The 25,844-nt window shown below is 40.6% G+C and overlaps 1 long non-coding RNA gene across 1 annotated transcript in view; it reads left to right on the forward strand.

The window, feature by feature from the left end:
- Positions 1–25,844, forward strand: part of LOC119705376 — a 53,958-nt gene that overhangs the window by 25,285 nt on the left and 2,829 nt on the right. Inside the window, exons 2-3 of the long non-coding RNA XR_005258218.1 lie at positions 7,465–7,553; positions 13,770–13,849. This is a non-coding gene — a long non-coding RNA (uncharacterized LOC119705376). The remainder of the gene's footprint in view (positions 1–7,464; positions 7,554–13,769; positions 13,850–25,844) is intronic.

Here is a 25,844-nt window from a genome sequence, read left to right on the forward strand (position 1 = left end):
TTTTGACTTCTGTAGATCAAGTCAAAGAAAATATTTACTCAGTGCCTGTCGATCAGATAAGCACAGGGAATAATGGACATACAAATATTAAATGTGCATACTGCAAAAAATATCCTTACATGAAAATTTGGCAACTGCTTGAATAAACATTAGCATATTCAAATCAGGGCTTTTGTGAGTAAGCTTGCAATCTTCAGCTTCTATTTCACAAATAACAACAAAAGTGGATGTTTTCTTACAGCAGAGGAAGGCATTTCAAATAATATTAAGAAATTAAAAGGCATATTTCCTAAACAAACACACCAGCTCAGACAAATTCTGGTCTTTCCTTCACCCAGTATCCTTTAATACTTATAAGTATTAATGTTTCTCCAGGAGATAAAGGAATCTAGAAGGTGCTTCATAATTTCATCTCTACTCAGACACCCTTATTGACAGACGTTTCTAATATAGATAAGAAAGATGGAGCGGATATTAAAGTGAAACATCTCCCATCTCTTCTTTGTTATTCCAGCAGAGATTTACCTCGAGCACTTTCTCTGTGCTGGGGAGCTGGGTTATTGCAGGTGCCACCGTGGTCTGCCCAGGAGGAAGAGGCATCAGTGTGTTAACCCTCCCCAGCAGTGAGGGATCTTATATATTGCTCATTATAATAAAAGAATGGGGGTTGAGAGTGTCAGTGGAAGGGAGAATATGAGAAAAGAAAAAAAAATCAGAATTATTGCTCAGTAAGTAAATGAAGGAAAATTTAAAACATCTCAAATTATTATTATTATTATTATTATTATTATTATTATTATTATTATTATTATTTACAGACTTATGTTTGCTGTCAGATATACAATGCTTATAAACAATATATTGCAGGCAAAGGTGGAATTTCTTTCTTAGTTTTCAGCAGTTTTCATTTTTTGATGGTAACAAAAACCCCAGTGTAACACACGTAAATCTGTGAGCAAAAGCTTGCATTTCCTTTGAATTTTCTGTGCATTTAGCTCAAGAATCCCCAGCGACAGGGAGCACCCAGCTGAAGCCAGGCTGGTTTGCTCTCTGCTCTGGCCATTAGATGGCAGGCAGCGGAATGGCCTTCGCTGTGCTCCGTGTCCTTCAGATCAGGAAATCAGCAGGAAAATGCTGCTGCTCCCTAAATGAGCTCCACTGCTCATCCACTTGATATACACAGCATCCCAAAAGCCTTCAAAGTTCCTTTCCTTCTTTTGACTCCCAAACAGCACATTGCAGCAAGCCAAACCCTGCAATAAAACCACTAATCTGCCATTCCTTCCTCTATCCCTGACAGTCAGTTGCACTCAACTTTAAGCAGAAAGCATCATCACACCCTCCATTCCCCACTATTTGTGCACTCAGGATTAATCTCTGCAATGAAGTAATTGGTCTCATCTGAACTATGACTGATTTCCCCATGGTAAGATTTCTTAACAGTACAGAAAATGCCTGACGTTGCTCTCCTGGTAAAGAGCTGTTTAAGCAAGGGAGTACAGCTGCATGCTCAGAGCCTTCTCTTTGGATCAGCACTGCAATATTTGCAAGGGCATTCATCTACCTGTGCCAAACAGACCTTGTTTTTCATAAGCCAGTGATATCATCTACACACAACTGCTGACATGAGGAGCATATTTGTAATGCACAGAAACAGATCTGTGCACGGAAACGTCTTACAAATGCAATCCATTCCTGTTCTTCAGACAGCCCCATATGAAAATCCATTTTGTGGTGTAATTGCATTGTTAATCTTCAAAGAATGCCAAACCATTAATGGAAAAATGCTCCCCTCTGCCACACTGAAACCAGGAAATTTCCAACTAGTGTAATTTGAATGAGGTGTGACTGGTGGTGTGACTTTCTCTGTGATGACAGAGCTGTGAACATGCGCATCAACATCACAGGAGACTTTTGCCAATATGTGCTGTGGAAATAGAGTTTCATATCAATTTTGACTACTTATAGCTTCTCTCCTATATAAATGGCCCAATCTAAAAAAACAAAAAAACATTCTTGCAGTCTTTCACCAACAGCCTCTACATGGAAGTCCTGCACTCATGGAAGCTGCTGTAAAACAAGCAGGCGTGGCTTCTTCTGCAGCCCAGCTTCATGATGTGTTTGAATAATGTCAGTATGAGGCACAGACAAGTGTAAGTTAATAGGAATCATATCTGTGGGATATTTTAGAGTACGGATAATGCAAACACACATGTACCTGCACATACTGCATGGATTATATTCCATCAGGACAGCACTGAAAGCAGCGCCAGCTTTTGAAAATGTGGACAGGGTAAAGTATCTACGGGAACAAATTTACAACAGAGGTAGGAGGCATTATAAAAGTCAGAGTGATTTACAGATCTACAAAAGTTATTATCAACAGACATCAACATAATCTGTTAGTCATTCATGAGCTGTATCCTATCCAACAATAAACTTCCAAAAGATTTTCTTAAAAAGTCCAGGACCCTTTGCTATCATCCTAAATTCAGAGAAAGAAATGAATGTTTATGTGCTGTTACCTGAAGCACAGAGGGGCATGCTTCAAGTAACATAAAAGGCATAAAAACTGACTCTAAAATTGTATGAGGAAAAGCCCAATATAATACTTTGCAAAAGACTCTTTCTCCAGTTATGCTTTTGCATTCTGACTTCTCAGAATTCTATTATTCAAAAAGGTGTGGGTTGGTTCACTGCACCCTGTGCCCTGCAAAGGCAGCCCTTCCCCATAAGGCCCCTGTATGGGTGATAAATTGAAGAGGGCCTGAGTGTGTTAAGAAGTGAGAGGTGGATAGATCCTGTATTGCCCTCTGAAGAACTGGAAAACTCATTTCATCTTCCAGCACCTATGGCACCAGCTGACTGTCACCTGGTTTGCAAGGGTCGTTCACTGTGTGCCTTGCTTGGTTACCACACCAGCTCCATCCTCCGGCACAGCTCAAGGAAGAAACACTGCTCCTGATTCAACACCTCGAGGGTCTGGATTTGAAGTTAACCCAGACCTCATCCCTCCATCAGCACGGCACCACACGTCAGCTGCATCTTGCCCCCTTGCACACCCACTCAGTCAGTGAGCTGGGGATTCTGCTGTCTGCTGCAGAAACAATTACTTCTGCATATTAAACTCAGGGGCTGTGCACTACATTATCTTCATCAGAAATTAATATTGGGCAAGCTGGGATTTGAACATGTGCCCAAGAAGCAGAAACTGCAGCTGCTAGTGCCTAGTCCTGTCTACAGGATATTTTGGGGCCTGTCTGCAGTTCAAATCTTCTTGCACCGCGCCCTCCAAAGAGAGCACAAGGAACACCATGGCCAATCTTGGCACAAATCCCTGTCAGCCTCTGGGTGCAGACTTCCATGTGCTGCCATTATGGAATCAAATGTGGAGTTTGCTTTTAAATTCTCCTGGTGGGTAATGAATAACACTACTTTATTTCATTAATGTTAGGAGATTAGGAGGTTTTTTCATGGCTTGTATTCCACATGCTCTGGAAATAATTTTAACAAATACTACATAAGACTATGTGTGATTGCTGCACAATAGATATCATCTACTTATGCTATCCTTCAATACACAGAGGGATAAATATGAATCCCACATGTGGGAAATTGTTAATATTGCAGCACACAAGAAATCTTTGTGAATATTCTCGTAATATATTATTCATTACACAAAGTGCTTGAAGACTGAGAGTTCCCATGACTACAGTATAAATCCAGTTTACTCATAGCATAAACTATGAGTTCAAAAACACATCCCAACATAAGTTACCACAGAAAATCGCAACAATGCAGGTTATTGTTCAGTGCAGAATGACTAAACATGAGCAGTACATATTGTACATGTGATCATCTACAAATATCACACTGTGCTTGGGCCTTATCTCCATGGCACTCCTGTATCCCAGATTTCCAGACCTAATTCTTGCACCACTTTACCTCTACCTCACTAGACTCTTAGTCCTACCCTTGGTTCCTTGAACTGTACACCAAGATTATATTTTAATACCTCATTATTTATCAGCACTAGACATTTTAACTCAGCTAAACACACACTGCACATGTTGTTGAATTGCCCTCACTAATGCCAGATAGGCACTGTACTGTTCACAAGACACATATAGTATGAGCCACAATTAATTTTCAAAAGTGCCTATGTGACCTTAAAGCCCAAGTTTTTGAATCTGTTTTAGTATTTTTCTGTGAGATTTTGAAAACCTGAACGAATTTAGAAATCGAAATTTTATGGGCAAAACCATTCCTGGTTTAATTGTGCATCTTCAGTTTAGCCCAGTTGGATGTGTTAAAACTCTTCTACATCATCATTACACGCGTGTTTTGGTTTCCACTCCTGTTACAAAACTTCATACATACTGCCCTTCAGAGTGGCACAAATGATCTCAGCAGGATATTAATGTGTAATTATCTTCACATAGTCACTCTCTGCCTAGGAGAACACACATTGGCCTGTCACTGGAAGTAATTGCTCTAAATTATTTTTCTATGATGTTTTACACATTCAGTGAAATAATGCAAAGACCTCATGATGGATAAATTCAGTTAAAACCTTTTAAAAGCCATTATTCTTACTTCTACACTACAAATTACTGATTTAACAATGATTTGATGATGGAGTGGAGGAGTTCTTATAACTGCACAAAGAAATATACGCACTCCAGTGCTGGCTATGTTTTCACCTGTGTATCTGAATTATTAAATCTGCAATCACTGTTCCAAAGTAGATGTTCACAACTTATTTTTCTACACCATCCAGTCTGGATGTATTTCCCTTCTTATATTTATGGTTTCCTCAGTTATTTGCTGGGTTGTTAATTTCTACCATTTTATCTTGACTGGTCAGTCTCATTATTACTTTTTTTTTTTTCTTGCTGCAGTACTTTGATGCATTTCAGATATCCCTTTCTGGCATTTTTAGGGTATCTGACTTTGCCTATTTCCAGGTTTAGCCACATAGCAGAATTTGAGAAAAGGGCAAAATAAGATAAAAAATCTCAACACAGGAATACACTGTAAGTATAGAACAGGTAATTGTCAGTACATCAACTAAATCCTTTTCAACAAATCCCTTTACCACAAACTTCAAAAATAAAACCATTAATATCCATTAAGAATATAACTCTAGCATACAGTTCATTCCATCAGGAAAAGTCACTGCCTTTGAGCAGGGTTATCTTCAGAAACAATGTCCAGCCTTCTGCATCTGCAGAAGGTTCCCCTGAAAGCGGAGCCCTCCATGCGGTCACAGAGGGTGCACAGAGGATGTCACTAAGCAAAGCCAGGTGTGAGGAGGGTGGCTGACCACACTTCAAAAGCTGTGGGCAGACACTGTGCTTCAAATGGAACTGCTGTAACTCCCTCCTCACCCACAGATGTCCAAGCCACCAAGGGCAAGTCGGTAGCTTGCTGATATCTACTCATTAAACTCAGACAATATTTGGTCTCTGACTTCATTAGTAGTTGCTTCAAGCCTTAATGGCTTGAAAACAAGGCTTTTAAGCATCTGCTTTTTCCTTAAATTAAAATTTAAAAAGCATCTGAGACATCCAAGAAATTTTATTTTGAACTGCTTTTAAAAATGAAAAGGAAGTTAGAGGAATATTAATTAGCATTAGCGATGAGGACTTGCAAGGCAATAGCAGCTTGGTATGGCTTGAAACTGCTTTATAAGCCCATTAGAAATGAGGTTTCTGACACAAATAGCAGAAAGCTTAAACTTACTGCTCCTTTGCAGCAAACAAAGGAGGACATAAGCAATGCATTTTGCTTGATTAATTGATATTATTCTGATAACTGTTTCCATGACCACCAGCTGTACACTTCTGCTTGACTTCTGTTTCTGCCAGCCTTTTAGGCACTAACATCATCCCACTTCTGAGCAGGTAGAACCCACCCAAAATTCTCTTTATAAATTGTTACAGCTTTAAAAAAGACTATGCAGGTTTGTTGTCGTACCAATCCTTATGCCTTTGGATCATCTCAATGACTAATAGCACCCATTATGACTTTTAAACTTGACAGATGTCAGCTTAGCATCATATTTAGAAGATAATCATGTGTAACTTATGCTGTAACTAAGTAAATTGCAGTAAACAAGCAGCAAAAGTCACTGCCAGTAAACAGAGCAGACAACAATTCTGAAACAAGGTCTGTGGTTTCCAAACTAACTGCTTTTCATTTTAATCTTCCATAAGTAGCACAGAATAGACCTTTGTTAGTGTGTCTCATACTTACTGTTATGGATCATTAATTATAGTTCTGAGAAAAATATATAATTTTCAATAGAATTGGCTGAATAATTCATAGCAGTTACACTTGTCTGCGAGTGTCATTGGCAAGTAGATCATGATCGTCTTAGCAGTATTCATTATTTAAAATTATTTCCCAAATACCTCCTACAGATAGTTCTTGATCTGTAGTTACTTGGAAGCTGTTAGTTGCAAATATTTAAAATTTATAAACTGGGCATTAACAGCTTGATATCTGGTCAGGAATACACATCTAATTCTTTGCTTGTGTATGGAATTACCACGCTTGCAAAATCACTCAGACATTGTCATGTGAGCATGGATCTGAACGAATCAGAGTTATGCCATGAGCCTTCAGCTCTGACCACGAAATGTGTCCATCAGGCACAAGCCACGTGCTTCCCTCCTGTGTCAGGATTCTTCTGCTCCATGGACATGCAAAAAGGAGCATCTTCCTGCCTGGAAAGGTGTCACAGAGGAGAGACAGATGGCCAGGATAATACAGAAGCAGTAGCACGATCCCCTGCATCCAGGGACAATTGGTTTGGGAAACTCATTTTCAGAGATCAGAAAAGAAGGTGAACTGAAATTACAGAATCCCGTCTCCTCAAGCATGAGGCAGAAAATGAAATGACTGAAATAGAGACAAACTGTCAGCTGAAATGCCAGTACAAAATCCCAGGGAAAGAGATTTAGCCAGCTTGGCAAAAACAGGTGTGCTCCAGATGTGGATCTTTCAAAAACTCTTTGCTTATGCAGACAACATCCAAATATTGCAAGAGTTTTAAGCATTTGATGAGCCAGACCCTAGTCACAGATGCTCCTCTATAAACCCATCTTCCACCACTGCTCTGAATTTACTACAGCACAAAAGAGATTAGAATGTTTCTGAATAGAGAGAGAACTTCTGCTCTGTGAGGATCTGTAGGAAACCAGAATTCCTCAGAGGTGTTTCTCAGAATTATGACAATTAAAACAGAGGTAGACTTTAACATGCATTTGAATGCAAACCATACATTCTGCTCGAGTTAAGTACAAGGACTGTTGCCACTGCAGCATTAGGAAGAAAGGTTCCTCTTACTCCAATTCCCTGAAGCCAAGGTCTCAGAGGCCTAATTTAAGCCATAAATGCAGCACTGAACAAGTAACACATAGGAACGATTTCCTAATGTCCACTATTTCTCTTGCCCAGATAGAAGACAGAACAGAAAGTGGCAACGGGAGCAAAAGGACTGTGGAAAGCGAGCAGTGAAAGAAATAGAATCCCAAGGCAAAAAACAGGTAAAATTATCTTGACACAGCTCTGAATGTTAACTATTGTATCACATAGAGGCTATGGACTTCAGTGGGATTGGCTAAAAACTGGTGTCACTGATGTCTTCTACTAGATGGAGCAGCAAGCTTCTTGACAAAATTAGAAATGAGGTTTCTGACACAAATAGCAGAAAGCTTAAACTTACTGCTCCTTTGCAGCAAACAAAGGAGCAAACAATTCTGGTGTTAAGGTTGAAAGAAGCATCCAGAGTCCGTCAAGTCAGGAATTGACACCTTTTGTAACACAAGAGCCAAACCACCATTTTACATCTATTAACAAGACCTTACATTAAACTTAGGATGAGCCCCACTAGGAAAAATACTGAAAATACAGATATCTTCTCGATGTTTTATTAGGTACAGAATACTAAATGGGCTGTCATCCCTGTAACTGCTTGGGCACCATTTGCCAGATGTTGTTTGTGTGTCCACAGCAATGTAGTCATATTAAAATGAATGAAACTGTTTATTTTTGGTGGCTGCTCAGCTATAGCACAGGCTCCACTGAGCATCCTGGCCTGGTGCAGGCTTCCAGCAAGACACAGTTCAGAGATATGAACTGCAGATTTCACTTCTTCATTGACCTACAGTACAAGTCAATTACTAGCTTAATATTGCTCAGACATTCATTAAAGCTTGAAGCAGGCAGAATTTCATCTGTTTGATTCCTGCTGCTTAAGAGAGTCCAGGGAGAATATTTACAGTTGGTGGGTCGTGACCACTTACTTTTGGAGGAAAACCACAGATCTTTTCTGCAGTAAACAGTGGCTACCCTGATAAGAATTTGCACTGGGTCAAAACAGAGATATTCTGCTTGAGTCAGTCAGTGGCTAGGTTTTACTGTGGTCTTTGGGAGGGGCTGCCTTCTGTTACCACCTACCTCATTTTATGTATTACGTTTTGGCAACTCCTGGCTTTGTTGCATCCCTTTCTGCTGTCTACCCCATTAACTGATGGTCTATTAACACCAATTAGGTAAGAAAACTCTGTTTGGTGGCAAGATAATAGCAGTCATTAATTATGTTTTCTTTTAGTAAGTAAAACAGGAAACATCTCATTGTTTGATATTAATAAATGGATGCATGTTTAAATGGATTCTGTTTTGTCCATCCATAGTTTCTGGGGCATGTTAGAGAGATGCCTCAACACTCCTGATGTGATACATGCCTGCAGATTCAAATTTGTCAGAAGCTTAAGAGAGTTCTCATCAGGGATTAGCCCAGACGCCATCTGCAACAATTATAAATCATCTTGATAGGAAAAGGCTGGAAAGTGCATTTAGGAGAATGCAAAGCAAATCAGACTGGGCCAAATGCATCCCGTCTGCTCCTCAGAACCAATTCTCATCTCCATATCCACTGTGGCTGCTCAGTTCCTTCAGCTCTGCCAACCTGGACCTGCTGCTGCTCTCTCTTTGCCAGATAGGCATTAAGCATTGATTTTTAGAGTACATCTTAAGGAATGTATGTGCTGTTCTGTGTCCAGCCACTGTGACTGCACACAAGTAATTAACTGCATAACAGAGCTGATGTGTATCTGCTGTGGTTTGTATGCACCAGTGGCATCATCCAGGGTTTCTGCATGCTCACAGCTCTGGCACAGAAGGGCCCTCCTGCTTTTGGTCTCTTGCAGGGAAAGAACAGAAACAGAAGGAAAAGGGTGCAAACTCTCCTATGAGCATACGGGAAAGAAACAGAAAGATCTTCTATTGAACTCAAGAGAGCTATGATGATTTATATCCCTTGCAGATCAGGTGCATAATCTACAAAAGCAGACTGCCAAAGGGGGGCTGGGGCAGCTGGAGCAAATACAGCTGTGTGACACCCACTCTACACCAGTCTGGCCTCAAGCATCATTTGCAAAAGCAGCAGCAACAGCTCCCGTTCTCACCCCAATAATGATCGTGGCAGTCGCTGATGTATGAAGTAGAACACAAGTTCATTATCAGATTCCAGTTTAAGCTTGCTTGACTGGCAGTTAGAGGAAACCTTATCTTGATGTGTAAACTCAAATAATATGCTAAGGAAGAGAGAAGAGGAAAGGCAAACATGGAGCACAAAGATCTCAGCCAGGGGTTTGTCTCCTTACACACACAGCCTCCAACTGCAACCCGCTCCCTGCACACAGCTTCAACTCCACAGAAAAGATACTACAAAAAGCAACTGCTCTGATGATGTATAGGTCTCTGGCTAACTGATATTGAGCATGGAGGGTCTTATCTTCAAGTGATTTGTTCATGGCATTATCTTTACAGAGCAGTGAGAGGTATGAAATACCTGTCATGATAGCACACGAATATACCAGACTGCTCCCCCTATAATGAATGACTGAAAATAAGTAACAGTGGGTAAAGAAAATTAATGGCTCGAGAAAAAAATTAATAAGGCACTTATATGAGCTGAGGAAATGATTATGGATCCTTTCAGGTATGCAAACCCCACCTAAAGGCCAGTGTCTCCCATATGTTTAGCTATAGATTGAGGTTATTGCTCCATGAGCACTAATGACTTCACAGATGAGAATACAAAGGATCCCTTGTACCAGAAGACCTGGCAGCCCAGCCTAGCAGGGAAATAATGCTTTCTAACCATTCCTATGCCTTTCCCTGGTAAGACCATTTGCCCCTAAAATTTAGCTTTTTATTCCTTTCTTGATTAAATTCCAATAATGTCCCTCCAACATGGTATGGTCTAAGAACTTTAATACTTAGGGAAAGTGAGACACAAATCTCAACTTCCACAGGCAAAGGAGGTACCCAAACACAAGCTCCAGCAGCCTGACTGTGGCTCGGTCACTACGCTGCCATGAGAGAAGAAGGGTTTGTGTTGGGTTGCCTGCTCACCCTTGCCAAGTTTTAAACAATACAGCATTTTTCGGTGTATTTTATGACAAAGCTGATCAAATCAGAGTGATACGTGGTCACTGCGAAAATCATCCAGGTCAGGCTCCTACAAGACATGGATGAAGAACACCTCATGGCAGGTCAGACCAGATGCTCAGTCTCAACAACACACTTCAATGTCTTGGATGATCGAAGACTCTGGGTGGCATGTAAGAAGCATTTCTGTGTCTTGCAGAGAACTGTGCACAGAAAAAGGAGCTAGCTTGAGAGCTAAGAGAGGTTAATTCCAGAGTTACAGAGGTAATTCCAGCAGAGCAGGTGACTAGCCAGGATGACAATTTTAGCCTGAACTATTCCTGGCTGGCAGAGCTGACAGTGGGACCAGCTCATTAATGCATCCTTCCCTTCATCATTTCAAAGGAGGTAGAGTATATTTGCTCACACCTGCCATCCCAAGCCAAACTCTGCACCTTCTTCTGTTACTCCAGCCACAGTGAAACCCTCCGGGGCCATACGGCACCCACCACGGAGCAATCCTATCCGAGCTGCCTGGAAGGAGAATGTAACAAAAACCTGTCCCCTGCCAGCCCGCAGCACAAAGGGCTCCTCCAACGCTGCCTGAGCCCACAGCCCTGCTCCCACCAATAATCCCCTCCTCCATAATTTAATAAGCCTCAAAGCAGCGAGGTCTGCCCTCCCCCATGCCACGATTCCCCGTTCCCCAGACAGGCGGTGACAGCCGCAAAGAAGAAATGCTCCCCGGTGCATTGTTAAAGGCCTAACTCCCCAAGCCAAAGACAGGCTCAGTTAACATTAAAGCCTCTTCCCTTGTGAGCAACCTGAGCTGAGATTAAGGAATGAGCCCACACTGTCAACCTTAACCCTGATATGAGGCTGGTAACTAGGGCAACAGCATCTCACAAGTAAACCCTGCCATGCTATTTTGTCTTCTGACACTGCAACACAAAATATGATAGGTAAGTGGATGGATAAATAAAAACTGAACATTACCCACTCTTCTGGCTCATATTTTAGTCTTGGAGTTTACTAAGAGCTAGGAATGGTTATTTATTAATGCTGATATTAATGCCAAAACATAATCTTGTTCACTCTGTGCGTGGTGCACACCAGATGATGGTGTGTTCTCCCTTCTCGCTTGGACTCCAGCATAATTATTTACAGAAGGTAGCACAAAATGATCTTCCCAATATTAGACTCAAGCTGCTTGTCTGGTTTAGCTTGATCTTTATTTATAGACACTGAGTCTGGGAGCTTTTTGTATGCAGAGCAGGACATAGTGACCTACTCTGGCTCACTTATATAATAGTTTCAAAGCAGACTTAGTGTAAATTGACCCTAATCTGATCTTGAATTGTAACACATGATAATTCCAAAAATAAATCAGCATTTATCTCACTCTTTGCAACTCATTTATTTCAGAATTGGAAATAACCAAAGGCTGATAAATCTAAGTGTTATTTATTAATACCTTCAACCTTTTTTTAAAGTCCCTCATTAACTCTGACCATTACAACAACCAAGATGTTATTATACCACGTAGCTGGGGAGAGCTCTGTAATACACTTGGCTCAGCTTTAGAGTCTGTTTCCAAATGCAAATATTATATTCACAGAAAGCAAACTTAAAGACAAAATTTTCATGTGGTTTTTGAAAGCATACCCTTAAAATCCACCCAGGCAAATTTGCAAGAAGACAGGAACATTGGCACACCTTCAAGCACACAAGTACAATTCTTCCCCTATCATTATTTGTGCAAATTTACAACTCCATCTCCACAAGCACTTGAGTGTGCAAGAGCTTTCCATGGGCATCTTGATTTTACATTTCAATTGTACTCATAGAAGACAACACAAAACATGGACCTGAACCTGAATCAGTATTTGCAGATATTTTTACAGTATTTGATTAAGATGCTGAAAAATGGTAGCCTGTATGAAAACACAGGGACATGCTTAGAGTGGTTTTCTAATAACTTTGAGCAATAATTTCTTGCCAAAAAACTGATCTAAAATGGTCTTAGTATCACTGAAAAGCAGGTCCATCATATTCTTCCTTTATATCAGTATTAACTAATTAATCAGCCAAACTGATTATGCATGCTATTCAAATCTGGCCTTTGTAAAATGCCATAGCTTGGGTTCAAAGTGATTTTTCACATGGTAATAGTGCTATTAATTTACAGTAATTATTTGCATGGTAAAAAAGGCTCCAGTGCTGCAGACTGGTGTGAGCAGCTCGCTCTTGGCTGGCAGTGCTGGCTGAAGCCCTGCCCAGATCAGATTGTGCAGAGGGTAAATCATTGACATTCATCTTTCCTATCAGGGAGCAGCACACAGATGGGGCTGGCAGTGAGTGTGCACACTTCCCAGTGCAGATATTAAGGTCCATACTGCTAGTCCTTGCATTATGCAGGTTATAAAGCTTTTATGGGTGATCAGAAGCCCCCTTCTGAGATACCTGTCCATTCCTCTCTATATTAAGGTATCCATTCTCTATTTGTAGAGCAGAATAGAGCCTCCTGCTCACTTACAGGGTTTAGAATATTTCACATTATGTGGATGTGCATGGAGAGGGCAACAACTTTTCCTATTGCTGCTATTGTTCCTGAAAAACTAATTGTTTATTGTAAACTAGGTTTGTCCAACACCTTTTGCGAATGAGGATTTGTCTATTTTTCATTTATGCATCAGCTACTTGATTCCTATAAAAAATTCCCAATCCAGGCCCTCAGAACAGGGACATAGTGTTCATTTTTTGTGCAGATCTGCATGAACTAATAACAAAATCCTGCACCATTTGGAAGGGTATTCTCCTTCAGACTTCCTGGCAGCTTAGTTCTGGGCAAAAATACCTCTCTGGACCCTGGCAGTATGTAATCACATGGAGATAGAGCATCTGATCCCGCTGAGTTACTCACAGAGAGCTCTGAAACAAAATTCCTGACAGGCCTTCCAAAGCATTACCTAACTTGCATTTGTTCTGATACACATTCAGAACAGAGTTTGTCTGCTTAAATAAGGTTTCAATGACAGCATTTGGGGGAACAAAAGGTCTTACTTTGACCATGCTGGTTGTCACCATTCCCTTTGAGTGCCCCATAGCTGTCTCTCTTCCGCGGGTAGGAGGAGGAGATCTCTGCAAGGGCAGGCTGTAGGTAAGAGGATGATGCCTTCTCCCCAGGGAGATCTCAGCCATGCTGCACCAGCTTTGTCTCTGCAGCTGCTCCTCTTCCTCTCATACAACCCTAAAGCCATGTACCAAATCCCACTGCTCCAGGCACCAGATATGGGATATTTAACACCCTTTATCTTCTATTTCAGCCTTCCCACACCACACAAAGGCTCTGGCATTGTGATGATGGTCTTACCTTCACATCTGAAACAGGATGAAGAAACTCAAGGTGAGGATAAATCCTTGCTGCATTCCTGTTTCTACATGTTCCAGGAGAGCAATTATAGAGGAGAGGCTCCAGGCCAAAACTTGAAAACAAAATTAAGTCTTATTCCATCACTTGCAGTTTCCATTAATGTGTTTTAATAGGCACCAGTATTTCATTTTTCCTTCAGAAATAATCCTTCTAAAGACACTTGTGTTTGCAAGTAGGCAATATTTTTGGCACACTAAATGTGCTGTGGAGGAAAGACTTGATTGTCTCTTGCTTTATCTGGGAGTGAATAAAGGGCAGTAGGAATGGCTTGTTCCTACTCCAGAAGAGATTGGATTACCTGCATTTGGCATAATGGAAATAAAAGTTAAAATGGTGCATATTTCTTTTGAGATATTGAAAATTAAATCTTCCTTTCACTGAAGTGCCTTTACTCTGAATAAATATTTTTGTTCTTTACCCATAATACAGAATACCTAATTGAATGTGTACTAATGAGCTTAAAATAGTTCAACTTGATATTGATTTTCCTTGTTATTTATTATCACCATCTAGAATTTTTAATTAAAAATTGAAGAAATTGAAAGAAAAAATATAATTAATCCTAAAATATGCAGCAAAGAGATTTCTCAAATTACCCAAGAAGAAGACAAAGATAAAACAAATGCCAAAGGCATAAAACCCAAAAAAAAAATCCTCCATAATACTTGTATCTTGACAACATCTTTGTTTTCAGAATGGTCATGGAGCAATTGTTACTCAAAGGCAGGTGGTGAGAACATGGCAACACTCTCAGAAGTAAGGAAGAGCAATTTAGTCTTGCAGAATTTACCAAAAAAATACAGAAATCAGACAACCAGAAACCCATACAAACAAATGGTAGTAGACTTCAAATCCCACCAAAATACATTAGGTGATCACAAGCTGCAGAACTGTACAGATGCAGGAATAAAGTTTTCTGGAGGCACAATTGCTGAGGTGTCTGGAATAGCACCTTTTAAAGGTCAGTTTTTAAGGCTATCTAAAACTGGACCCCTACTGAGTACTTACAAGTCTATCTGAAATAAAATTTCTGGTGCAGATTACTGGGAAGTTCCTACACTGACACCTCAGCTCCATGATTAAGTTAAGGCTCTGAGATTAGGAACATGCCAAGAACATCTGCACCCAACTCAAATTGTCTGATATTATGACTCTCATGTATTGTGGTCTCCCAAAGAAGAACTCTTGACTTAAAATACACTTTTCAAAACCAAAATTCAGGAGAGAAAAGTTCTCTCTTCTCTCTTTTCAGACTATAAGGTTCAAAGGCATGCCTTATCCACTACACATCTGAAGTCAAGGAATCAGCACTTCTGAGGACACCAGATGGGCCTGAAAACACCAGGCATTCCAAACTTTTCTCTAATGACACCATCTGGGTGGTTTCTTTATAGAAGCCTACATTTCACTGGCAATTCAGTGACATAAATGCTTTGCATATAATATTTTCTCTAGTCTTGCTAACAATATCTGGATTATAAATATATATGGGATATAGTCTACAGCCCATCTTATGGGGTTTTTTTTATGCCACCTTTCTAAGAATATAAGGATCCCAAGTTTCATGCATCTTCATTAGGAGTTTCTCTCTTAATCACCCAGAATTTTCTAACCTGGGCACACTGGCTTCCAAAGCACACCTGTGTCTGAGTGACAAGAAACCTCTCCCCACAACCCAGATCAGAAATGCCAAATGGATGCCCTGAAGACCCAACAAGAAGGACCCTGGGCAGCCTCCCGTCCACATAGCTCCAGTGTGTGCTGAAAGCCCAGCTGAGGAGCAGTAACATATTTGCAAACAACTATGCTTCCCTCCAGTCTGCCTTTGGCATGTGTTTTTTCCCCTGCAGAGCTTCTTGTGGGAACCAATTCAGTTCCTCTGAGTAGATTTCAAATGTCATTTTCAAGAGAGAAAAATAATTTGTGTTGTACATTTTCTCAAGCTTCATAAGCATTATTAGCTCAGTATAACATCAGTCATCCCCTTACAGTCCAGCAGTGCCATAATCTCTGCTTTACTATGCAAACACTATCACTCATGCTTAGACTTTAACTAACTCTTTTCTCAATGCACTCAACCTGTTAGAAATCTTGCTTGACAGCTCTTTGATATCTACACAGTATATTTTCAAGCCCTCAGCAACAAAACTGAAGCATAGACAATATCTCATGATGTTGAACCTTATCCAATTGAAGGGCTGAGTTTAGACTTCAATTATTTATGAACTATTAGTTTCCTGAACTAATCAAATAATTCCACCTAAACAGTAGAATAGCTTTTACCGTAGAAGACAGTGCAATACTCTATAATTCTGCTTGACAATCTGCTGCCATAGGCAGGGAGAAATTGTTGTGCATGTGCCATTCAGATTTAAAACTGATAATGGACATTCAGAAGATAAACATTAATCTTCCAGACATGTTACACCACACAGAAAACAAGCAGTGACAAAAATATTTAGACTAAAGAAATTTCTGGCTGCCTCCAAACCAATATAAGGCAAATACAATAAAGGGCCATTGTTCTAAGAGAATAGTTTCTGTATGGGGAGCATTTCTAGCTGTTGTTGAAATAAACTATTGTGTAGTGCTTAGTGTAATCCCCTAAGAAAATTTACACATATATTTACTTGGAGGACAATGTAAGTTTTCTCATAAGTACAGCACTGCCATGTACACAAATCACAAATCACCCACAAAGAATCACAAACCAAACCCCTCAGAATCATGAGATGAACTCAGAAATGTTGTGGGTATCTCTCTTTGGCCTTGCCCTCATTCTCCTCTTGCCATTGACACTGCTTGGGTATCTCACAGGAATTTCTATTTCCTCATCTTCAGGTGGACTTTGATCTCATGCTCACCTGGTTGGGTTGCTGTGTGCTTTAACATCTCCACCTTCCTCTCCTTCACCTTGACTACAAAGCACAGGCTACATTTAGATTCCCAATTCACACTCAGCTTCTCCAGATATTAAACACAATCTGGTTACAGCACCCGGACATAACCCTTGGGAATAATTGATGGTATCTTGGTCTTGTTCATTTAAGTTTTTTATGAGAATTACTAAGTTTTTAATGTGAATTACTGCATTACCAAAAATATATGGCTGGTCTAGTTTTATTATGTTTTTTGTGTAAACACTGGTCATAGTTAAAAGCTGTTTTATCCAGCTATAGATCTGTCTTCTGAAATAAAAGCTAAGATTTTTAAGAAAAGGATGAGCTTCCACAAATATTCATCACTCATTATAAAAGTGTGAAGGCTGGTAGTACTGTAAAGGCAAACACAGAAAAATCTGGTGTAATTCTAACAACACACAGAAATGGTTTTCAGATTAAGCCATCGATTTTTTAATTTATTCTCAACTCTGAGTTTTTCAAGCTGCCTTATCTGTTAGTTCACAGAAGTGTTACCCTGAACACTTACAATTCAAAGTTTCACCAGTCTCAGGCAAGAATTTTTCTTTTTTCATAGTAAGATATTTATGCATCCCATTTATCCTGATAAAAAACATTTCCATAGACTGATAAGCTCAAATATTTGCCTTGATGAAGCATTAACTACTTCTTATGGTATGAATAAGTATGTGTAATTATGCCCTCACTTTCAAATATATGCAGGTGGCTTTGCACAAAACTCTCTATTTTCTTTCTGGAGCATTTTGTAGTGAATAAAAAAAAAATATATTCACAAGATTAGATTTAAAAACCACTGCAATCTGTTGAGAAGAGTCCATCAGGATCATAGGATTCTGGAAGCTACTGTACATTTCATCCAGGAAACTCTTGTCTTTTGACATATTTCATCATATCTGCTCAATCTCAGTCTGACCTGCACAAGCCTAAGCATCCATATGCTCAGGTCCTCATCCCACCTGTGCTTAGATGCCTTCCTAAGGCAGAGGAAGAGAAAAGATCCCTGAGAGTCAAGCCCTAGTGGATTGAGGAATGGCAGTTTAAACAGTGTTTCTATTCTCTGCCTCATCCTTCTGCCAGAGGTTAATGTCAGCCTAATGGGAGGTAGTTATGCTTGAGCTGGCACAGTTTATTGCTCAGGAGGGTACTTAAACCACCGTGGGTGACACGTGGATACCTGGAGAGGCAGGAGTGGGAAAATGGGAGTCACAGCTTTTGAAACCACTGCACTTAATCCACCAGAGCTTTAAATTGCTGCTCTACCCACCTCTGAAGTTGGCCATGGAATTCCAGTTCTTGCTGGTAAATCCAATAAACTGAATTTGGTAATGTAACATAGCACTAACATTTTACTTGTATGTAATCTAATTACATTTCAAAGTGCTACATTTTTCTTTACTTGCAGGATTTTTTAGCTCTGAGTTATTGTTTTGTATTATTAAACTTCAACTAAATCCAAATGTCATTCCCTAGAACCACTGTACTCAGCATACATAAGAAGTTATTTAGATTTATTTAATGTCCGAATTATTGGGCAGGACTGTGAAGTTATTCCATTAAGAAAAAATACATCTTGGGAAAGAGAACATCTAAAAATGAGATGTAAAGCCTAAATGCAAGGATTTGGGTTACATGTTGGCATTCTGCTTCATAGTAAGAATCTATTTATACACACTCTGCTTCGTTCACCAGGGGAATTGGAAACACATTTGCAAATTAAAGTCTGATTCAGAACAGTCTCTTGCTCGAGTAAAAAACAAAAACAACAACAGTGACACAGAGCCAGAGTAAAATATCTTAATTTGTGTCTACAGGGAACATGTTTTTCCTCTCACTTATACCTTTAGAATTTACCACATCAAACCTCTGCTTATGGATGACTCATTTTAGATGCAGTCATTGGTTATTCTCATACATCTGGTGTCACACATGGCAGGTCACCTCCTCCAACTGCTGCTGCCCTCCTGCTCCATGAGCGTGGAACACAGCCCTGCTGCTGTCCCCTGCTACAGCTGCCACCCTGATCAGCGGCAGAGATCATGGAGTCATGGAATATCTCAAATTGGAAGGGACTCATAAGGATCAAGACTGAGACCTTCAGCACCAAAACCACACATTTCCATCCTCACAATCTTCAGATTTGTAGGAAATGCAGCTCCTCAGAGCATAAAATCAGTGAGAGGTTTGCTACCATAGGGATTCAGCCAAGCTGGATTCACATTAAGCAAATCTACCCTGTCCTAATTGTGTGTAGAGACCAAAACACCCTCCTGAGAGGTCTCTGCTATCTGGTGGCAGCCAAGGACAGCCTGCACTGCCCCCACACCAGAGGACCTTCCCAGCTCCATCTGCTCTTCCAGTCGAGCTCAGGTAGATGGACACAAACAGCCACCTGTGGGCAACACCAGCACAACTCCCACAGATCACTTGTATGTCACTTGAAATAGTGACCAAGTTCTGTCACTGCTGTAGGAGACATTCACTCTGCTGGGTGATAAATCCTCCTCACTGTAGGATGTAGAAGTGATGCTGTTTGAGATCACCTCACTCCCTGCTTCTTCTCGTGCTTTCCTTGCCCATGTTACCATACAGAATTATTAAGGCTGGGAAAGACCTCCAAGATCATCAAGTCCAACCTTCAAATGAAGGTTGTCCTACTGAAAATATGCATAAAACAGGGAAGGAATCCTAGATATTTATTGTTATAGCATGTTATATTGAGTCTCAGAATACAAATCAATATGAAAAATCATTTCTCACTTAAAAGGAACATGGAAGTATTTCCCCTACAGTGCTACTGACTGACTTTAAACCACAGCTGATCCTGATCAACAAGAGATATCTGTGTGTTTGTGAGTGCAGCAGGATTGGCAGTATTAGGAACACATAAACGAGGTTTTATCCATGAGGGCCATGCAAGAGAGCAGCATAGGCATAAACATGGATGGACCATGTTATGTGTCCAGCTAAACAAACTCAAAATGAGTTTCAGGCAGACAAATCCCTTTTTTATGTCCCCACACATAAACCCACTGACCTTACTGAATATGTAGGACTGACAGGCAGCACGTGGCAGTCGGGGCCTGCAGGTCAGAGCCAGGCTCAGGCTGGGTTTGGAATTGAATGCAGACACACAGAATGCACACCTGCCTCTGCCCAAACCCAAAGACCAAAAGAAAAGTGTTTGCCTCAGCTAAGGTTTTAAACAGGAATGATCACATTTTGGGCCAGGAAACCCAAAATACAGAGCCAAAGGGCAAGTAGAAATGCTGGGAATCCAAGGGAAGGGTTGGGAATCCTGGGTGCAACAAGCAGGATTTGCAGGAGGGATCAAATACAGGCAGCAAAGCCTGGCTGGTCAGAGGAGGAATCAGAAGCAAAACAGAGACTTATAGCTTCAGCCAAGGGACACCTTGAACTGCCAAGAACAACTGGAGGTATTTCCAGTCTGACTGTGGAGTGTGGAAATCACCAAGAGCCCCACAAGCTGCTGCTCAGCTGGGCAGGCTGGCTGGGCTGTGTGCCCCAGAGCCCTGCTGATGCCCACAGCAGAGCCTGGCTCCTCTGCCCCTGGCAGAACTGCTCTGGGATTGCACAGATGGGCTGCAGAGGGGTTCCAGCCATTCTGGAGAACACGGGTCCCAGAATAAACATGTCTCTGTAAGATCATGAAGGAAACACTTCACTGGATCAACAACACAAGGCATTTTCCCCCACATGGCATTTCCTGCTGCTTTTTCATTTGCTGTTACTTTCTTTCTGAATCACACAAGAGCCACTCTTTCTAGTAATTGTTCTATTGCTTGGAGTCTGCAAGAGAAGATCTGCTACTGCCCTGAAAAATTTATCCTTAGCAAAAAAAATAACAAATATGTCAATTGAACCTGCCTCTCTTTCTAATGCTTTTATCATTATCCTCCTTCAGATATGGACCTACTTTCTGTAAAAGGTGATATCGGATACACTAGAACTAACAGCAAATAATCTGAGTTTAACTTGCAGATGTGCTTATCATCCAAGAAGATTGACTATTGCCCACACTATTGATTAGAGAAAACATATCAATGCACATCGACCCTATGTTGCCAGTGGAACCCCTTAAAACTAATGACTTTTCATTACTCAATGCAGCAGTGGCAGAACTGACAATTGCTTATTGTAATATTGACTCCAAAGATCACTTGAGTGATGCTGTTTGAAATTATGGAGCACTAAACTTTGCCTTTCAAAGAGCAGATGCACCTTTTGATCACTGATCGAGTTTGTTTGGTTTTAAAGATCCATCAATAATGGGGTGAATTTCGCTGTTCCTAGTCATCTCTAAAGAAATCTCTCTGGGAGCTACACCTAATGGCTGGTAACGTATTTGTCTACAAAATGGGTCAACTGTCAAAGTCTGCAGTGTTGAGCAACTTCCTTAACAGGCTGATAACTGCTTATTAATTGTAAAAGGTTTGCACAGCATTAAGAGGGTCTATAAAATCCACTAATGACAAAAACCTATAGTAGCCTATAACATTTTACTAGGCACTGAAATGAGAGGATTTTATGGGTAGTAACTACAATTGAAGCCTCCAAGAGTTTACATTTCTGTTCTCACTATCTTTTCCCTATTTTCTTCAAAGTGTGAAAAAAGGTGTAAGTAAATTGACAAAAGCATGTCTTCTTCTTCTTCTTCTGTTAATTTATACAGATCATTGCATTTTTATGCTCTCAGATTGTTTAATATGGTATTGTTGTACCATGTCATATAAAAAACCCAAATATGTCCGTGAAAGGCAGAGCTGATCTAATGAAATGATGTTATTGAATGACTCTTGCAGATATTGCAGAGAGATGACAACATAACCATGGCTATAGGTGCATGTACATATAAAAACAAAAATTCCTATACACATTCATATTGTATAGACATGGAAACACTAAAGTGTTTCTTACTTTACTGGCTCATTTGTTTAGTCCATTCCAGGTTTACAGAATAACCTGAACAGCTGCCTTATTCTTTAATGCTCCAAAAGTTGCTAAACTGGAATTAAACTTCATCTAAAACTCCACACTCACAACCTATATACACAGGGGTTTGGATTCATGTGATTCTGAGCTTGATATGTCATCAAGAGAACTGACCCATGCCTGCATGTGTCTCATTAAGGCTGCCCAGATATGTCATTTCCAATTTTTCATGTTGACCCTCCCATCTTCCTTTCTTAGCTAAAGAGTTCAGTCATCTCCATCCTGCCAAAAAAATTCTAAGCATACAGCTGATCTTGAGCTCTTCTCTTGACCCTTTGTAATGCTTAAAATAGTAGATGCTAAGAAATGCTTCAGCACCACAAGAACACTAATGATTCCTTTTATAACCTCCTTTAGTGTTTTGCACTAAATGTTCAATACTTTTAGACAAAATTAATGCAATATTATATCTTTTTTTAACTTTTAGCTTTCATATTTTTCAGATTTTGTACTGCCTTAGTGTGTACCTCTGAACTTCATATAAAGGTTTAGTAAGTTCTCTTCACAGTTTAGTCAGACAAAATAATCCTTTTCCAGCCTGAGGTCCAAGGACACTGTTGCAGCTTTGGGCACAAAAAGTGAAAAAACCGGAGTATTGAGGAGAGCAATCTAGGAGGATGGGACTTCGTAACCTCAAGGTGTAATTGGACAATTGACCCCAATATGTAAATGGACCAAAACTTATAAAAGTGTGAAAACTCCTGACCTGTCATCCATCTTGGGTCCATCTTGGGTGTAGCCATGGCCAGGCTCTTGTACTGCCCAAGGCCTTTTGAAGGGCTTTTAATAAATCCCTACTTTATTCCTTTAACTCTGTCTAGCCTCTGCTCCAGGTAGCCTCTTTAGGCATCATGTTTGTATTTGTAAAGAGACCTTTGAAAAATGTTCAACAAATTCCCTAATGAGTTGCAGGATTAACACTAAATGAACGCTAAATCAGCAACTCCTGTGTGTGACCTTGTGCTCTGCACAGCCAAGTCCATAAACTCCCTCTGTGTTCTGGCTCAGCTCGGATGAGACTGAGGAGATGCAAAGGACTCAAATATTCCTTATGAACCCACTGCTGCTTGCTGTGTTTTGCAGAGAAAAGGGCAGTTCCAGAGAGTGTCTGCAAGGGGGAATGTGCATCTTAACCCACCAGACCAGTCAGTCCTGAGCATGGGGCAGGAGGAGCAACCTCTCACTGCTGTGTGGGGACAAGGCCAGAGGGGGAGTGTCAATACTTAAATGTGGATTTGCAGTGGGACTCCACTCAGTATGGCATGAAGAGATGAGAGTGGTGATGAGCATGTGAGCCCTTCACCTCCACACACAGAGTGCACACACACCTGTGTCTGACTAGCTGCTGCTCCTGCAAATATTGTGATTTGGAAGCTCCTTCTGAGGTCTTCTCTGATAAATGACATTTCTCTTTAACACTGTATTACCTGCAAACTACAGGTCAAATTCTGCTGTCATTTGTCCTTGCAATGTCTGCAGCCCAAGAACAGTATTACAGTATTACAGTATTACAGTATTACAGATTATTATTATTACAGATAATCACCTTTTAAATTAATCAGATGTAGCCTACTAGGGCTGGTTCTTAAGGAGCCTTATGGAAAGGGGATGTCTTTCCATGTGACTATAACCCCATATAATGTCCAGCACAGGAAGATTCTGCAGGAAAAGACTAAAGGTGTGAGTGGCTCAGTGAATCACCTTTGGAAGGACCCTGAGCTGGTGCCACCACTCACACTGCTCAGTGTTACAGGTCCTTGCTGCAGAGAACAGCTCATTCCTGCATTCAGTGACAGATGAAGCAGCTGAGGTGGGTTTTCCTACCTCTATTTCTGCAGGAGCAGAGGCAGTCACATGCCAAGGGCCTGATCTGGTTTGGTTGAAGAGCACTGGCCAAGATGCTGCAAGGTGAGGATGTGCAAGTGCCACTGCTCTCAAAGGGGCTGCACACAAATTTGCCTCCTAAGCACAGGGTCAAGAGCTCTACAAGGCTAACACGAGACTGCTCAGCATCTTTCACTGCTTTGACTCCAGCTGAAGTTCAGATAAAAGGCAAAGCATTTTCTTTCACTGTAGTCCTGATGTGCTGCCAAAGAAGTGTGCTTGGGAAATAAAAACCCTTTGGCTGCCTGAGAGAAAATTCCCCCAGTGCAGTTAGTGCATACCACACTTTTGCTGTAATATGCATGGGATCTCCTACAAACTTCAGAGTAGGAGGCAAAGGGTAGGAGGAAAATCTACTGCTTCGAAACATGCTGCTGAGGCAGTTCATTGTGCTGCTTTATTCAGATTGGAACAGTCATCGCCCCAGTATCTGAGTGCCTAATTATTGTTCTTGAAAATTAAAGCAAGTGCTAACAACATGAGATTTTTCTGCCTGTTCACACTTTTGCTGCAGGGCACTCAATGCCTTTATCAGAAACAACTGGGAGTATGGTTTCACATCACATATGGGCCCAGAAGGGCTACTTTATAGATATCTAAAGAAAACTGAGGGCTTTGGTGGAGATACTTTAAAGTCAGAGAACACGAAGAGCTCCTTCCCTGACAGAAAATGCCTCTTCTACAGAAAATCAACAGTTTCCTCTATTCCTGTCCAGGAGAGGGGTTTGCTTCAGGAGATACATGGCTGTCAAAAGATACAGCCTACAACCCCCACTGCTCCTGCAAGGATGCAGTTTTGTGAATCAACATTCAGTGATGTGGGTAATGCCTCCACAGTGGCTCCACAGTGCTCTGCCTACAGCAGCTGGGAGCTCAGTGCCAGCTCATTAGGTACTTGGTGAAAAGTGGCTCCATACCTGGAGTGCTGGGATAGGAGTAACTACTTAGCATTAATTTAGGTATTTTCCATTACACTCCAGTATAGACTTATCCACAATGTGATTTAAGCAGAGCAGGTCTGAGCTATGATACTCAGCAGATGTAAACTTTTACCTGCCAAAACGGACACCTGTGCCTTTTGCCACACTTCAGCTACAGCCTTTAATGCTACTTCCCAACTAGAATTTTTTGGATAGCACAGAAATTTATGGTAAAGGAAGATTTCTAGCCTGGGAGGAGAGAGGTAAGGGAATATGTATCATTGAGAAGTACTATATTATTATTTTATTTACAACTTAGATGATTCCTGTTGAGTTTCCTTCTTTTGTATGCACTCAAATGCATTTCTGGTTAAAAGAGTAGTATGAAAAAAGGCCATTTTTAGCCTTCCAGCTGTAATTCCCAACATACCACTTATATTTTTAGGAACACAGCTTCATAATTCTTTCTATATGCCTTGATATTTATCGTCTGACAAATCCAACTATATTATAGACCTCTGCCTTAATAATTGTTGGTCCTGTAGGAAATGGCAGACACTATTTTCCCCTTAATGTTTTCTTATGCTAATTGCAAGTGATATGAAGTTCATGTCACCTAGCTACAGAATGAAATCTCTCAGCAAAGCCTGTGTGATAAAGCCAAGTATTCCTTCTGGTAAATACAAAGCCAGGTACTAATCTGTAAGAAAGTCAGCTGTATGTAGTACAGAGCTGCATACTGCATTCCCAGAAATTCAATAGAGGAGAAGATGCTGAAGAAAACCATCAACAAAAAATTCTCAGGACGTGATTCTCATTGACAACAAAAGCACCTTTCAATTTGCAATACTGTAAGAGAATGTTGAGTAGGACATAAACAATATAATATTCTATTCCTCCAAGGTCTCAATGCTGTCTGCACTGGTAAAAAGGTGTCTGGGCAGTCAAATCTGTTTCCTTATAACATTATGTCATGTTATATTTCATTTCAAAATGATGTTTAAACATAACATAACTGATTTGCCCTGAACTTTTAATTTGCTGCCCATTGTCCTTGTCCTCCAACAGTGACAATGAAAAAAATGCTGTCAGCATCCCACTCCTGGATTCACTATAATCCTGTTAGGAAAGTGGAGAAGTCAATGCCAGTCTGACCCACAACATGCACTTGCCTGAGAATTGACTTCTCTTGCCTTCATGTATGAATAGGGATCAGCCTCACGGGTGCTGGAT

The sequence above is a fragment of the Motacilla alba genome, chromosome 11, assembly GCF_015832195.1.
Source record: "Motacilla alba alba isolate MOTALB_02 chromosome 11, Motacilla_alba_V1.0_pri, whole genome shotgun sequence".
NCBI classification, from domain to species: domain Eukaryota; kingdom Metazoa; phylum Chordata; class Aves; order Passeriformes; family Motacillidae; genus Motacilla; species Motacilla alba.